This window comes from Oryctolagus cuniculus, chromosome X, assembly GCF_051225735.1.
Source record: "Oryctolagus cuniculus isolate XC-2025 breed Fujian yellow rabbit chromosome X, ASM5122573v1, whole genome shotgun sequence".
NCBI classification, from domain to species: Eukaryota; Metazoa; Chordata; class Mammalia; order Lagomorpha; family Leporidae; genus Oryctolagus; species Oryctolagus cuniculus.
This window is the reverse complement of record NC_142888.1, coordinates 123084119-123089515: the sequence shown is the minus strand read 5'-3', so window position 1 is coordinate 123089515 and position 5397 is coordinate 123084119. Positions and strand designations below refer to the sequence as shown.

Sequence of the window (5397 nt, the reverse complement as noted above, 5' to 3'; positions counted from 1 at the left end):
AAAAAGCAAAATATTTTGAGATAATGTAAGATTTATTGAGTCCTGAAACTGTAATAGGTTTCATCAGGAATTCTGCATCCATATGTTTTATAATTGCTTTGCAAAGAGATATAATATTTCTAAATCAAGTTCTGTTGTTTATTAACATGTGGCAATCGTAATATAATTATTCTATGTCTCCATTGTTTTCATTGTAGTCTGTGTTGCAATCTCCTTGAGAAAGGATTTTTTAATGTATATAAGATTTATTTATACAAATAGAACAGTTTTCCTGTATTTTTATATATATATATATATATAATTTTAAGTATATAATGATACTACATCAACTGGTTTTAAGGTTTGTATGCAACTCATTATTTTCATACAGTGGAAAATTTAAAAATCCTGTATCTGTAATTCTATTTTAGGCTGTTGTGAAGTTTTTCCCAAGACATTATAGAATTAAGAACAACTTCCTGTGGAAATAATTCCCATTGTTATAGCATTAAAATATTCTATTAGCAAAGAATTGCAATATAAAACCTGCATTAAATGTTGGGGGAAAGGATCAGTATATCCTTACATCAGACTATTATATCAGGTTTTTCTCTATATAATTGCTACTCTAAAAACTTTTTAAAGTATTACTTTAACCTCTGACTATAAAAGTAATATTGAGCAAAAACATAATGTTTAGAAAATATTAAAATGATAAAACACCTACAGTTCAATAACTAAAAAATGAAATTGACATGATTATATATATTATATATATTATATAAAGGTCTTTTTAAATATATATATTAAATATATATATATATATTTAAAGGTCTTCCTTCCGTTGGTTTACTCCCCAAATGGCCACTAAAGCCCAATTGGAAGGCAGGAGCCAGGCGCTTCTTCCCGGTCTCCCATGTGGGTGCAGGGGCCCAAGCACTTGGGCCATCCTCCACTGCCCTCCTAGGCCACCAGACAGCTGGATTGGAAGAAGATCAGCTAGGACTAGAAACGCCACCCATATGGGATGCCGGCGCCACAGGCAGAGGATTAAGCAAGTGAGCCACAGAGCAGGCCCCACGATTATATGTTTTCTAAATTTATTTTCACTTGAATGAATTGCATGTCTTTATTTCATCCACAAATTGGGATCCTACTCTGTAAAGTTTTTCATTTAACAATACCCAGCAACCATTTCACAGTGACATTAAATGTTTTCTGAAAATATGTTTATGGCTATGCAGTTGCTGGATGTTTAAGGTCATAGCTTAAATTTACAGTCTAGCATAAATGGCATAATTCTATATTTTCATTATTTAATTTATGTGTTATGATGTAATATTTTTTAGTTTTGTGTTTTTAATTGTTTGAACCTAAAATATTTCCCAAAATATTCTATTTTACTTAGCCTAACCTATATGATTATTACTAGCCATCAATATTAGCATTTGGATACAAAAGACCATGAAGCAGATAAATTATCTCAGATAATTTTTTTAAAAAAGATACAATTTTTCCTGCCTAAATTATCTGGTATCAAGTATATACATATTAAGAGTTCTTGGCTGCTCTGTGAAGCTATCTCTGGGGAAACAATATAATTCAGGTGTAGATTTACTTTTTTTTGTCATTTAATGGGTATTAAGGAAGGAATTTCTCATCCATCATTATCCATATACTTCATGGGTATTCAAATAGACATGCCATTATTAGAAAAATGGAAAATATATGAATAAGTGACTGGAAGATTTTTGTTTCTGAAATATTAAGTAAAATTTGAATATATTCATCTTGCCCTCTTCTACATAATTTGCCAAAAGGCATGGAAAATTTTGCATCCTCAGAATTGAATCACAACATTTATTGTGTCAAACACTGTAATTTATTGAGTGTATAAATAATTCCTTTGAATTACAAAATTAAAGTTCAATTAATGTGTTCCTAAAATGTAAACTGTTCTTTATATTCATAGCTGCTATTGTAAACCCTAATTACTAAGTTTAAAAAAGCAGATTGTTAAGCACACCTGGCTCAACATTTGTGTGAATATCTGTGTTTATATGAGCAATGAATTCAAATATGATTTTATATCCTTCAGCATAATAGACTTGACCAACCAGCTGAAGGATACCCAGATGGAAGAATCTGTGGGCAATTTCAAAGAATGTGTTTACCACCTCCTGACAAGTGCTGCATTCAAGAATAAGAGCATTGAGTCACTGCATCTCCATCTCACCACCATGGCCGTGTACAAGCTGGTGCTGATCCTGCAGAGTGAGATGCCTGGAATATGGAGAACTACTTCAGTGGCTGGTATGACACCAACCTGAGCCTTGTGGACCACCAGGAGGCAAAGTGCTGCAGGCAGGCCCTGCGAGATGCTGGCTATGAATTTGACATCTGCTTCACCTCTGTGCTCAGAGGAGCCATCTGGACCCTCTGGACAATGCTGGATGCAATTGATCAGATGTGGCTGCCTGTTGTAAGGACTTGGCACCTCAGCGAGTGGTACTATGGGGTCTGACTGGCCTCAATAAAGCAGAAACTTCTGACAAGCAATGGTGAGCCCAGGAGAGGATCTGGAGATGCTCCTATGATGTCTGGCCACCCCACATGGAGCCCCATCATCCCTAAAACAGCAACATCACAGGTATACAGACCTCTCTGAAGATCAGCTGCCCTCCTATGACAGTCAGAAGGACACTATAGCCAGAGCTCTACCCCTTTAAAATGAAGAGATAGTGCCCCAGATCAAGGAGGAGAAATGGCTACTGACCATATCCCATGGCAACAGCCTTCAAAGCATTGTCAAGCATTTGAAGGGTCTCTCTGAAGAGGCTGTCGTGGAGCTGTACCTGCTGGCTGATATTCACGTAGTATATGAATTGGACAAGAACTTTAAGCCCATCAAGCCCATGAAGTTCCTGGGGGAAGAAGAGACCATGCCTAAAACTATGCAAGCTATGGCTACTCAGGGCAAGACCAAGAAGTGAAGGCAAGTGGGAAAAGCACTATCTCCAGGACCATCCTTCCTGCCTGCCCATTCCTCTACAGTTCTCCCCTACACATGTCACACTTACCACATATGTAGATATCTTAGGTTGTAGTTGCAGGTTGGCACCGGTAGCTCCTGTTTTCCTTTTGGTCATTTTGACTTTTGCATCATTCCTTTCACAGAATCTAGTCAGGGCAGCAACCCTGGGGTACTGGATATCAGTCCAAGCTGAGGGAAGGGTCCTCTCACCCAACAGAGTTGAGAGATCTAAATGCCTATGTCTGCTAGTACTCTATTTATTAAAGATCTACTGGATTAGGGAAAGGGAGGAACTAATTAGGAGAGGCAGGAGAACCTGCTGTGTTCCCAGGAACCAGTCCTGTGCGATTCTGTGTGTGTTTGCTGGGTGGGGATGGGGGGTCTAGTCATTCCAGTGGAAGAGAAATATCGTTTTTTAAAAAAACAAAAACAAAAACACCATCACATCCTTCTGGACACTAGAGGAACTGGCTTCAGGAAGTTAGAGTCAAACCAGAATTAAGTTTATATGATACATTTACTTTTACAAAAAAAAGCATGTGATAATAAGTGGCAGTTCAAATAGTCTGCCATATAGTAACCAGAAAACAAGCCATTCCTCACAATGCTATAGGATAAGCCTGGCCTCTAAGGGGTAGGAATGTATCCTGCTGCGTGTTTTACGATCCCTTACCTGCCTTGTTTTGTGGCAGTGAAATGACTTTTGATCATGGAGAGAAGTTTGCAGCGGAAGTTCTACAAAAAGAAGAGGGATGCTATGGAGCAGCATGGAAAGCACAGATGTACAGCAGTGAGTGAAAATACTACCCATGCCTTCTGCAGCCAGGGGGTTGGAAGAGATGCTAGTTTCTGAGAGTTGAGAGCAGACTGCGGCAACCTGTGCCACTGCTGGTATTGCCTGAGGGAGAACTTTGTGGACCACACTGACTCTGAGTCTTGCCTGGAGCCCAGTGGGGGGCAGGGCACCACCTAATCTAGCAAAGAAAAAGCACATTTCTTTCTTCTTATCCTTCGCAGAAGTGCCCAGTGACCAGTGGGGAGAAGTCACCATCTTGACCCCAGTAGAGGCTGTGGTGGCTCTTGGGCACGCACAACCAGGGTATTTTACCAGGGGGAAAATCTGCATTCCCTACTGTCTTTGAGTCTAGCTGGGCGGGCTGGAAGGGGGCTGGGCACCAAGGACTGTGAAGTGTTCCCATCTTCTCAACCTATCACAGTCTCCAGGGCATGAACCACCAAGGCAGAGCACCCACCGGTAGCTGGCTCTGAAAATGGCTCTGCTCTCTCCATGAAAGGGGCAGGCTCATGGAGTTGAGAGGAGATCCTTGGTACCCTGTGACTGTGGAAGCCTTGATCTCTGTGACCGTGAGAATTCTGTGACTGCATGATAAGGCACAAGGTGTAGCTGGGACTCTGGGCATTCACTGTGTCTGGTGTCAAAAGCTCAGAGCTCCCTGACTGCCGGGAGTGGGTCATTTCACAGGGTTCCATGTTCACATGGAGGACCACACAGATCCTTTGTGCAGTTCATGTGCCAGCATGGGTGAGGGGTTGTACCCACTGTGAGCTAACTCTGGTCAATGATCACATTGGAAGCAAAGAGGCAAGGATGTGATTATCCCAACAGAAACTCAACAATAACAAAACAAACAATCCTGTTAAGAAATGGGCAAATGGCATAAACAGGCATTTTTCATAGGTTGAAATTCAAATAGCAAACAGACACATGGAAAAATGCTCAAGATTACTAGCCAGCAGGAAAGTGTAAATGAAAACCACAACGAGATTCCAATTCACTCCAATTAGAATGGCTATCATACAGAAATAAAAAAAAATAATGAATGTTGGTGAGGATGTGGGGAAAAGGGTACTCTAATACACTGTTGTTGGGAATATAAACTAGTAAACCATTGTAGAAGATAGCATGAGATTTCTCAGAAATCTGAAAATAGATCTACTATATGACCCAGCCTTTCCACTCTTGGGAATTTACCCAAATGAAATGAAATCAGGATATGAAGTAGTGAACATGTACTCCCATGATTATTGCAGCTCAATTCACAGTAACTGAGATAGGGAATCATCTGAGATGTACATCAATCAGCGACTTGATAAAGAAAATGTGGCATATATACACTATGGAATACGACTCAGCCAAAAAATGAATGAAATCCTGTCTTATAATGGTTTCCAGAGGCTTGGGAGCATAAGGAGGAGGGGAAAAAGGCAGAAGCAGGGGAGGTTTGGCGAATGGGTACACTGCTACAGCTAAATAGAAGAAATAACTTCTGGAGTTCTATAGCACACTAAAATGAATATAGTTAATATATTGCATATATCAATCTCACTAGTCCAAGTGATCAATTTCAGTTCACAATTGATCA

The 5397-nt window shown here is 39.8% G+C and overlaps 1 pseudogene; it reads left to right on the top strand.

Moving 5' to 3' along the window:
* Positions 1-2219: 2219 nt before the first annotated feature.
* Positions 2220-3019, top strand: LOC100354134 (phosphoglycerate mutase 1-like; annotated as a pseudogene).
* The last annotated feature ends 2378 nt before the right edge of the window (positions 3020-5397 follow it).